This window comes from Podarcis filfolensis (assembly GCF_964270895.1).
Source record: "Podarcis filfolensis genome assembly, chromosome: 9".
Classification (NCBI taxonomy): domain Eukaryota; kingdom Metazoa; phylum Chordata; class Lepidosauria; order Squamata; family Lacertidae; genus Podarcis; species Podarcis filfolensis.
The window spans coordinates 1,925,256-1,937,534 of record NC_139610.1 but is presented as its reverse complement, the minus strand read 5'-3'; the positions used below and the strand labels follow the sequence as shown (position 1 = coordinate 1,937,534).

At 42.6% G+C, this 12,279-nt stretch overlaps 1 protein-coding gene across 8 annotated transcripts in view; it reads right to left on the bottom strand.

The window, feature by feature from the left end:
• Positions 1 to 12,279, bottom strand: part of SCAPER (S-phase cyclin A associated protein in the ER) — a 215,371-nt gene that overhangs the window by 65,672 nt on the left and 137,420 nt on the right. The window lies entirely within an intron of this gene.

Sequence of the window (12,279 nt, the reverse complement as noted above, 5' to 3'; positions counted from 1 at the left end):
TCCAGATAAAAAGATGAAGTTAAATGTGGCCCTCAAAGGTCTAGCAAACTACTTAAAATACTTTGGTAAGATTCTTAGGTAAATATACAAAGGGAGAGAGATCCATGATTATTGGGCTGCTTCTCCACAGGTCCAGCCTGATGATGATGTGAATAATAAGAGCACTGTCACCACGGCCAGGAGTCGCTGCTCAGCAGCTGAAGGTGGTTGCTGTGGCTCATCTCTCCTGCAATGTGGCCCTGTGGAATGGCGGCAGACGGCAACTCTTCTGCAAGGGAAGGAGGCAAGCTGTACTTGCGGCTCTTGTTTTCTCACCTGTCCCTCAGATGCAGCCTATTTAAATGGGGTAATTGTTTGCAATGCACACAACATCCTAAAATTTGAGAGTGTAAACCTTTATTCTTTAAGACGATCACATGAAGCATGATCCCTATGTTCATAGAGCAATGTGGGCTCATTTTGGAACAGTGTGGTTCTTTCTATAAAAAGTTACCACTCAGAGGACATTATTACCGTAGATTCCGGTGTATTAGGTGACTGGGCACATTGGACGACCCTCCAAATTAGCAGCTGCAATTTGGGGATTTGTCTTATAAGCCCAGTCGCCTAATATGCTGGGCAGCTTCGTGCCAGGAGAAAGCCGCCTGGCGCGGAGCTGAGCCTGCCGCTCGCTGCTGCTGCTTCCAAAGCAGCAACGGGGGGGGGGGGGGGCTCCGCTCTGCGCCACCCATACCCAGCGTATAAGGCGAGCCCCAACTTTTTAACCTCTTTTCTGGGGTTAAAAAGTCGCCTTATACGCCGGAATCTATGGTATTTGGGCAATATACACATTATGGGATGCGGGTGACGCTGTGGTTTATACCATAGAGCCTAGGGCTTGCTGATCAGAAGGTCGGTGGTTTGAATCCCCACAATGGGGTGAGCTCCTGTTGCTCGATCCCAGCTCCTGCCAACCTAGCAGTTCAAAAGCACGTCAAAGTGCGGGAAGGTAAACAGCGTTTCTGTGTGCTGCTCTGGTTCGCCAGAAGCAGCTTAGTCATGCTGGCCACATGACCTGGAAGCTGTATGCCGGCTCCCTCGGCCAGTAAAGTGAGATGAGCGCCGCAACCCCAGAGTCGTCCACGACTGGACTTAGCGGTCAGGGGTCCCTTTACCTTTACCCATTAAAGGTATAAATAAATATTCTGCCTGTCCATGGCAGTCTCAACAGCTGCCCTGTGGCCGAAATTTAAGCATAAAACAAAAACTCTGAAAGCTAAGATTCATTAAAAGTGCAGCCTCTTTGTACAGGGCATAACAAGGTAAAGGGTGAAACACACGTGGCTCCGTATGTATACAAAAGCCCTTAAAGTGATACATGTTTTACTAATCCTTAATAAAAGAGCATCTGCAAATGATCATAGCAGACATTTCTAGCATTTTGACATTGCCATGTAACCATCTTTTACAATAAATGTAGCATTAGGGAAGAGACAATCAATGGTCAATTCTGTTGAAAAATCACCAGCGACAAGGGTACATGAGCACCATCTTCCTGTCTAACTGACAGTGCTCAGCTGGGACCAGTTCATAAAGGCATCACCTGGGAAGTGGTGCAATGTGACAAAAGAGGAAACAGGAAAACAAAACAAAAGCCAACAAAAAAACAGAACCTTGCCAATGCACCTGAATGACTTTTGAGAATACAAAAGGTCATAACCAATCACCTTACAGACAACTGGGACTTATTCCATAGTTTAGGGAGCCATTTACACCTCTTAAGAGTGTGGAAAGAACACAAAGGCAGCTATTTTGTACTAAGCTGCGTACAGTTATAAATGACTAAACTAGATGTCAGACAGCAGTCAAGCAGAACAAACTGCTATATGATTGTCAACCATTTAGGCCTTCTGAAAACTTTTCTTCTTTTTTGTGGCAACATATGCTTTCTGGCACTTTGGGCACAGCTGATGCAGTAATTTGCAAAGGTCGCAGCAGTTCCTTCAGTTAAAAGGCAAACGTGATGTACATGAAGGTAGAGGTTGGCAAATTGACTTTGGGGAGTGTGTGCCCCTGACCTTTGTGGCTCTGACCCCACCTGCCTCCTCCAAGTGGTTCACAAAGCTGGGCAGGGTTTAAATTGAAGGCCTGTGCTGATGATCTGGTTTTATTTTTAGAGGAACCACGAACAAGTGTCGGGAAAGCATTAGAGGAATTAGAGGAATTTGGTAAACTGTCCGGATTTAAGTTAAATAAAACAAAGACTAAAATGATGTTTAAAAACCTGGATAAGAATGAGACAGAATAACTGGAACAAAAATTTGGAATTAATGCGATGAAAAAAGTAAAATATTTAGGGATTTGCCTTACGATGAAAAATATTAATTTATTTAGTGATAATTATACGCCAGTGTGGAAAGGGATTAAAAAGGACCTGGGCATTTGGAACAGATTAAAGCTATCCTGGAGCAGAAGATTAGCTGCAATTAAAACAAATATCTTACTGAAGATGTTGTTTCTCTTTCAAATGATACCTGTGATCAAAGGGACATTCCAGTTTAAGATTGGCAAAAAACTCTATCAAGATTCATTTGGCAAGGAAAGAGCCCTAGGATTAAATTTCAACTATTGACAGATAAGAAGGAGAGAGGAGGGTTCTCTGTACCAAACTTGAGGTTATACTATGAAGCACCTTGTTTATGCTGGATAAAAGAATGGATAATTTTTAAAAATATTGATTTATTGGACCTTGAAGGATATAATAATAGATACGGATGGCATTCTTATCTATGGCATAACAAGGTGAAAATACACAAAGGTTTTACAAACCACATCTTCAGGGGGGGCCTTATACGACGTATGGGACAAAAATAAAAACTTGCTAGAGAGAACTACACCCTGGTGGTTATCCCCGACAGATGTGTTAATAACTAAAAAAATAAATATGGAGGGAAAGAGAATAACTTATGAAGATATATTAGTGAAAACAGAGTACAGGTGGAAAATTAAACCATATGAGGAAATAAAAGATGGGCTTACAGGATGGTTACAATACCATCAGGTAAATAGTTTAGTAAAAGAGGATTAAAAAAAAAAAGGGATTCAGTGAGAAAAAGTCAAAATATCAAATAGACATCTTGGAAACAGTGCTCCTGAAGGTAGGAGTCTATCAATTGATGAAGATGATCATCCAAATGTCATAGACCAAATGGAGCAAACAGCACGCAGACCTAGTGGTGGGAGGAAAAAATCCTTAAATAAGAGACACGGGGGAATGATTAATGGACTTCAATGTCTGTATACTAATGCGCAAAGCATGGGAAATAAACAAGATGAGCTTGAGCTCTTGGTACAGCAAACTAAATATGACATAATAGGCATCACTGAAACCTGGTGGGATAAGTCCCACGATTGGAATGTAATAATGGAGGGATACAATCTATTTCAGAGAAACAGACCAGACAAGAAAGGAGGAGGAGTGGCGTTATATGTCAGGGATGTGTATACCTGTGAAGAGATCCAAGATTTAGAACCTCAAAGCCCAAGTGAGAGCATTTGGGTCAAAATTAAGGGAGAGAAGAATAACAGTGACCTCATTGTGGGAGTTTACTATAGATCCCCAAGCCAAACGGAGGACATAGATGATGCCTTCCTGGAACAGATGGCCAAGCATGCAAAAGGAAGGGAGATAGTAGTAATGGGGGACTTCAATTACCCGGATATTTGTTGGATGTCAAACTCAGCCAAGAGCATAAGGTCAAACAGATTCCTCACTGGCCTTGCAGACAACTTCATTGTCCAGAAAGTGGGAGAAGCAACAAGAGGAACAGCCATTTTAGATCTGGTCCTAACCAATGCTGATGACCTGGTTAGTGCGGTAGAAGTGGAAGGATCATTAGGCGCGAGTGATCATGCTCTTCTGAAGTTTACTATACAGCGGAAAGGAGCAGCCAAGCATACTAGGACTCAATTTCTTGACTTTAAGAAAGCCGACTTCATAAAACTTGGGGAAGTGCTGGGTGAGATCCCTTGGACAGTAATACTAAAAGGAAAGGGAGTTCATGATGGCTGGGAGTTTGTTAAGAGGGAGATAGTAAAAGCACAACTTCAGGCAATACCAATGAGACGGAAACATGGAAGGTGCCTAAAGAAACCAGGGTGGCTATCTAAAGAACTTTTAACTGAGTTAAGATTAAAAAAGGATGTGTACAAAAAATGGAAAAGGGGGGAAACCACCAAAGAGGAATTCAAACAAATAGCCAGCACGTGTAGACACAAAGTCAGAAAAGCTAAAGCACAGAATGAACTCAGGCTTGCTAGAGAGGTTAAAAGCAACAAAAAAGGCTTTTATGGGTATGTTCGTAGCAAAAGGAAGAACAAAGAAACAGTGGGGTCACTCAGAGGAGAAGATGGTGAAATGCAAACAGGGGACACAGAAAGGGCTGAACTCCTCAATGCCTTCTTTGCCTCAGTCTTCTCCGATAAAGAAAACAATGCCCGACCTGAAGAATTTGGAGCAAATGATTCAGCAGAGGAAACACAGCCCAGAATAACTAAGGAGATAGTACAAGAATACTTGGCTAGTCTAGATGTATTCAAGTCTCCAGGGCCAGATGAACTGCATCCAAGAGTATTAAAAGAACTGGCAGATGTGATTTCAGAACCACTGGCAGTCATCTTTGAGAATTCCTGGAGAACAGGCGAAGTCCCGGCAGACTGGAGGAGGGCAAATGTTGTCCCTATTTTCAAAAAGGGGAAAAGAGAAGACCCAAATAATTACCGCCCAGTCAGTCTGACATCAATACCAGGGAAGATTCTGGAGCAGATCATTAAGCAAACAGTCTGTGAGCACCTAGAAAGGAATGCTGTGATCACCAATAGTCAGCATGGATTTCTGAAAAATAAGTCATGTCAGACTAACCTGATCTCGTTTTTTGACAGAATTACAAGCCTGGTAGATGAAGGGAACGCAGTGGATGTAGCCTACCTTGATTTCAGCAAGGCATTTGACAAGGTGCCCCATGATATTCTTGTAAAGAAGCTGGTAAAATGCGGTCTTGACTATGCTACCACTCAGTGGATTTGTAACTGGCTGACTGACCGAACCCAAAGGGTGCTCATCAATGGTTCCTCTTCCTCCTGGAGAAGAGTGACTAGTGGGGTGCCACAGGGTTCTGTCTTGGGCCCAGTCTTATTCAACATCTTTATCAACGACTTGGATGATGGACTCAAGGGCATCCTGATCAAATTTGCAGATGACACCAAACTGGGAGGGGTGGCTAACACCCCAGAGGACAGGATCACACTTCAAAACGACCTTGACAGATTAGAGAACTGGGCCAAAACAAACAAGATGAATTTTAACAGGGAGAAATGTAAAGTATTGCACTTGGGCAAAAAAAATGAGAGGCACAAATACAAGATGGGTGACACCTGGCTTGAGAGCAGTACATGTGAAAAGGATCTAGGAGTCTTGGTTGACCACAAACTTGACATGAGCCAACAGTGTGACGCGGCAGCTAAAAAAGCCAATGCAATTCTGGGCTGCATCAATAGGAGTATAGCATCTAGATCAAGGGAAGTAATAGTGCCACTGTATTCTGCTCTGGTCAGACCTCACCTGGAGTACTGTGTCCAGTTCTGGGCACCACAGTTCAAGAAGGACACTGACAAACTGGAACGTCAAAGGCCTGGAAACGATGCCTTATGAGGAACGGCTAAGGGAGCTGGGCATGTTTAGCCTGGAGAAGAGGAGGTTAAGGGGTGATATGATAGCCATGTTCAAATATATAAAAGGATGTCACATAGAGGAGGGAGAAAGGTTGTTTTCTGCTGCTCCAGAGAAGCGTACACGGAGCAATGGATCCAAACTACAAGAAAGAAGATTCCACCTAAACATTAGGAAGAACTTCCTGACAGTAAGAGCTGTTCGACAGTGGAATTTGCTGCCAAGGAGTGTGGTGGAGTCTCCTTCTTTGGAGGTCTTTAAGCAGAGGCTTGACAACCATATGTCAGGAGTGCACTGATGGTGTTTCCTGCTTGGCAGGGGGTTGGACTCGATGGCCCTTGTGGTCTCTTCCAACTCTATGATTCTATGATTCTATGAAATGGACTAAACTATGGAACGAAGGGATGAAATTTACAGCATGCTCAACCTTAAGAGAGAATTTGGGGGAAATGATGTACCGGTGGTATATTACCCCGGTCAAATTGGCCAAAATGTATAAATTGAACAATAAAGCCTGTTGGAAATGTAAATTAAAAGATGGGGATCTCTACCACATGTGGTGGGATTGCGAAAAGATGAAAAAGTTTTGGGACCTAATATATAATGAATTGAAAAAACTTTTCAAGTACACATTTCCGAAAAAACCGGAAATCTTTTTATTAGGGATAATAGGGAAGGAAGTAAAAAAGGAAGACCATAAATTATTTCAATATGCTACTGCAGCAGCCAGAATACTTGTGGCCCAAAAATGGAAATTACAGGAGACCCCAACGATAATAGAATGGCAGGCCAAATTTTTTGAGTACACAGAATTAGCTAAAATGACATATAGAATTCGAGACCAAAAAGGTACAAAGTTCGAAGAAAAGTGGGGTAAATTTGTGGAAATATATATATATAAGAAATAACTGTAGAAGTTTAAAAACTACGGCAGGGTTAACATAAATCCTGTGATGTGTATAGAAGGTCAGTAAGAATCTACAAAAGAAGATATGTTTTAAGAAAACCGATGCAGGGAAGGAAGGAAGTCGCGGCGTGAAGATACGCAATGTAAATAAGATGACACAAAATGTTGATTGTAAAAGATTGTTTTATTTGTTGTTTGTGGGAAATTTAATAAAAAAGCATTTAAAAAAAAGGAATTGAGGGAAGCATCATTGGGCATGTTTTTGCCCAGGTCTGCTCTCCTGTGTTTCTCCAAACCAGGAGGTTAATTGGTGCTATTAATCTGTTTTTGTACAGAGAGCTTTTGTTTTGAGTGTGTGATGTTAGTAAACAGAGAACAAACAAGGAATATATAGATTGCAAAATTGCATTTTGGAACAACTGATGTAAGGTTGTGTTGTGTACACACATGTCATGCTGTTTTCTCTGGAAAAACTCTTGGTGACAACAATTATTTTGGGTGGATCGGTAGCTGCTTATATAATGTTCTAGCACCAAAATAGGTTTTTACCTGAATAAAATTGTGGACATACTTTTAAAAAAAGAAAAAAGAAGACAAAGCTGGGCAGGAAGAGGAGAGACCAAGGAGAGGACAGATCTTCTTATTGTCACCCTCCAGTTTTATCTTTTCTCTCCTGTGAACAGGAATCCAAATCTTTCTGTCATCCTTCTGCCGTGCTATGTAGTGCCAGGAGGTCAGGTTGGGAGACGATGAGCATATTCTAGCAATTCTTCTTTAGGAAAGAGCAGATAAAAGAGCAGACATATCCCTGTCAAACAGGAGTATCAGGAATCATTTGTTGACTTAAAAAGAAGAAGAAGAAGAGGAGGAGGAAGAAGAAGAGGAAGAGGAAGAGGAAGAAGAACAAGAGGAACATTTAAAATCCATGGCCAAGTTTCTGTTTGTGCTATGGCTTCTTGTAGCCAAAAGGAAAGCAGTATCGGAATTGTTTTACTTTATTTTTTTTATTTTTTAAAAAATAATATTTATTAAAGTTTTAAAGGTTACAGAAAGAAAAAGTAAAAAACACCATATTAAACAAAAACAATACAACACATCACAATAAGGAAAAAAAAAAGAACGAGAAAAAGAAAAAAAACACAGAAAAATAAAATCCATTAAAAACAACAACACAGCGAATCTTCCCATAACTTATCTTTCATTAGCTTATTTCCTGGACCTCCTCACACCTCCCTTTTTTGTATTCTAGTTCGATTATCTGTTTCAGCAAATCCTTTCCATCTTTTCAAATTTTTGTCCTGTAATTTATCTTAATATAATGTAACTTTACTTTCCCTCCTTTCACCAATTAACAGTCAGTTTTTTCCTAATCCTTTATAACATTTCTGCTAAAACCACATAACACCATTCCAACATCCTTCTAGCATTCATTAATTTTACAATGTTTCTGTAAATAGTCTTTAAATTTCTTCCAATCTTTCTCCACCGACTCTTCTCCCTGGTCTCGGATTCTGCCAGTCATTTCCGCCAGTTCCATGTAGTCCATCACCTTCATCTGCCATTCTTCCAAGGTGGGTAGATCTTGTGTCTTCCAATACTTTGCAATAAGTATTCTTGCTGCTGTTGTAGCATACATAAATAAATTTCTATCCTTCTTTGGCACCAATTGGCCGACCATGCCCAGGAGAAAGGCCTCTGGTTTCCTCAGAAAGGTATATTTAAATACCTTTTTCATTTCATTGTAGATCATCTCCCAGAAAGTCTTAATCCTTGGGCATGTCCACCAAAGGTGAAAGAATGTACCTTCAGTCTCTTTACATTTCCAACATTTATTATCGGGCAAATGAAAAAATATGGAACGCTTCACGAATTTGCGTGTCATCCTTGCGCAGGGGCCATGCTAATCTTCTCTGTATCGTTCCAATTTTAGTATATGTGCTGCCGAAGCGAGCACCGGAATTGTTTTACTTTAACCATGTTGAGATTAGTAAACTGTTGCCTTGTTCATGGGTTTTAAAGATGTTGCAACCCATCCAGAGCCCTCAAGATAGGGATGGGTACATGGGCGAAGCCAGAATTTATGTTGGGGGCGGGGCAGAACCTTAGTTGGTTAAGTATTTTGTACTGATTTACTTGATTGGGGGGGCAGCTGTCCCTCCTTGTCTACACCCATGGAAGGCTAGATAGTTAAAGCAAATCTTACATCTACAGTGACCACCAGACATTTGAGCAAATGCGAGGTATATACTTGCTTGTCAGCAGGGACTGTGATTGGATTATTTGTCAAGATTCCTATAGGAAAGGTTATGTCCTTCCTTTTGCCCAGTTGCCTTTCTTCTACCAGACCTGCCCAATTCCTGACAACTTCAGAGTAGGTCTCATTTTGTGTGCCCCCACCTTCAGAGGTAAACTGGTTGTCAACCAGAGATAATGTCTTGCAACTCAATCCGCTGATTTACCAGGCAGCTGTGCCTTTTGGAAGAACAGCTGCCCTGAAAGTGCCCACGGATGCCACCTGACCTTGGCCTCCCTTAACCCCCCCTGCAAAATCTGGGGACTCCAAGCAGTGCCAAACAGCTGGATCTAGCCACTCTTTTCATTTCCCATAATAGAGTCAACACTGTTCTGGAGCATTATGGGAAATAAAAAGGGTGTCCAGAGACAGCCACTCAGCAAGTCCATCATGGCCCACTGACAGGGAACACTGCCCAGACTGGGCCTGCGCAAACCTGGAGCCAGCTTTGACATTTGGATATTAGGTTAAACAAAACTTCCACAGATGTTTAAGGATATTTTATTATTCCCACTTCTGTGTGGATTTCTGCCTACCATTTTTAAAGTAGCCAGCTTCCATTTTTTACAACATGCTATTATGTTAGCATTTTATTTCTGCACAACCTTAGAAATCACATGCTCAAAAGGCAGGAGAGAAATATTTCATAGAAATTAAATTTGTGAAACAAAAAACAAGGCATTGTTCCAATAGTAACTCGGCAGTGTGGTTATCCAACCGTTTATTTGAATCTGGGTGAGTCAGCTGCCCATCAACATATCCTGCCTATAAAGGATAACTAAAATGCTTTGTTCTTAAAAATCATTCAATCAAGATTTGTCATTTATTAATAAAGAACTTCTTCTATTTTTTTGCTTAACACAAAAAATAAATTTAAAACACATACAGTTTGAAAAATAAATTTATTTGAAAATGTTTTTAATTGTTTATCTTGAATTAAAGTCCACACATTGGCTGTTTTACTGCAACATTTCTAAAGCCAACTCACACAAGCATCCATTCCCCAAGTGGTATAACTTCAGGAACTTCACCAAGGCGGCAAAGGCAAATTCTGTCATTTATTCTATGCTACAACATGGAGGCAGAAAACCAGCAGTATAAGCTTGTTAACCTCAGACAGCGATAATTAGAATATATTCAGAAATGTTGTCGGCTCAGGTTCAGAGATACAATTTTTAAATTCAGAATGCAAAGTGTTGGCAGCAGAGCAGGTCCCAGGTGGTTTACAGGGTTAAATGGCAGATTAAAGTCAGCAAACTAATTTCTTAATTTTAATCTTATTAAGGAAACGACAGCTGTCTAGTGTTACCATTTCTGTACAAGGTCCCTGAGATGAGCATGAAATGGTTTATGAATTAAAACAAGACACCCCCATACCACCACTTAAACACAAAGGTTTGCAAAATTCCACTTTCCATGTATGTTGTTCATAGAATCATAAAAACGTAGATTTGGAAGGGACCCCGAGGATCATCTAGTCCAACCCCCTGCAATGCAGGAATCTCAACATGCAGGTCCCCATTTAATCTGAAACCATACCGGACCCTGCATAGGTCTGCAAATATGCTAGCAGTTTTACCGCTGCACCACTGGGATTATGATTTATTCAATTGATATACCACCCTTTATCAAAATGTCCCAGGGTGCAGTACAACATTAAAAACACATTACAGAACATCAATGATAAAAACACAGTAAAAAGCATACAGACAGACAGCCTAATAATAAAATAGTCATCATAATAATAGTCGCCCCCCCTTTCACAGGCCATAGAATATTTAATAGCCATAGGCCTGGGTAAAGAAGAATGTTTTTGCCTGGTGCCTAAAGACATGTAACGATGGTGCCAGGTGCGGCTCTCTGGGGAGAGCATTCCACAATCAAGCCACCACAGAAAAGGCCTGTTCTCTTGCTGCCACCCTCCAAAACTCTCAGGGAGAAGGCACACAAAGAAAGGCCACAGATGACAAGCACAGGGTCTAGATTGGTTCGTATGGGGAGAGGCAGTCCTTAAGGTATTGAGGTCCTGATCTCTGTAAGGTCAACACCAGCACTTTGAATTGGGCCCAGAAGCTAATCAGCAGCCAGTGCAATTGTGCCAGATTATATGTGTTATATGCTCAAATTGTTCTGGTGAGTGATCTGGCCATTGCATTTTGTAATGGCAGCCCCACGCATAACGCATTGCAGCAATACAGCTTGGAGGTTGCCAGAATGTAGGCCACAGAAGTTAGGCTCTCCCTGTCCAGAGAGGGATGCAGCTGGGCCACCAGCCGAAGCTGACAGAAGGCCACCTGAGCCTCAAACAACAGCAGTGGACACAGCAGTACCCCCAAGCTATGTACCTGCTCCTTAAGAAGGAGGGAAACCTGTAATGGCTTTAGGGGTTGCTTGTGCGCAAGTTACCGCCGCTCTGGGCTAGGTTGCCTGGTTAAACCTTTTCTGTCTGGACAGCCATTATCTCCGTGGCTGTTCAGTCGCTAGCAGAATCCGTCAGTGGGCGTTTCTTGAACCTCTTCCAGCAAAGAAGTTCTTTGACGCCAAGTCTCCGCCTACTCTCCCTGCGCGGAAGTCTTCTGCGCAGGGTGGGTGTGGGCAGCGGAGGACCCGTGCTCTCCTCGCTGGTCTCCAACGGGCAAGCGGAACGAGCGAACAGTATACTCCAACAATACCTACGCTGCTACGTCAGCAAGAGACAGAACGATTGGGTAGAGAAACTAGCGCTGGCTGAATTTGCGTACAATAACGCTGAACACGTGTCCACGGGAATGAGCCCGTTCATGGCCAATTATGGGTGTCACCCCAGGGCCTTCCCGGGGAGGGGGAGGAAGGATGGAGCGTACCTGCAGCAGAGCAGTTTGTGGAAGAAATGGAAGCCTTGCACCAGCAACTCCAGATGAACTTGGAGCGGGCCAAGGAAATTTACAAGAGGCAGGCAGACAAGCACCGCCGGGAAGGGGAGACCATACGGGTGGGAGACCGGGTGTGGTTGTCAACCCGAGGGTTACCCTTTAAGGGAGGGTGCAAGAAGTTGCAGCCAAGGCGGCTGGGACCTTTTGAGGTAACACAGCAGGTGAACCCCGTGGCATTCAAGCTCAAGCTGCCTGACAGCATGAAGTTACACCCGGTGTTCCATAGGTCCTTACTCTCTCCGTACAGGGAGGGGCGGGAATTCCCGGGACGGGAGGGAGAAGTCACCACACACCCGCAAGTAGAGGAGAGGGAACACCACAACCAAGCCACGGAAATACTCGATTCCAGGTGGCGAGGGCACAAGGTGGAGTACTTGGTAGCTTGGGAGGGAGATCCCTGGTCAGAAGACACGTGGGTTCCCGCGGAGGCAATCAATGATGGTTATCTAGTGGAAGAGTT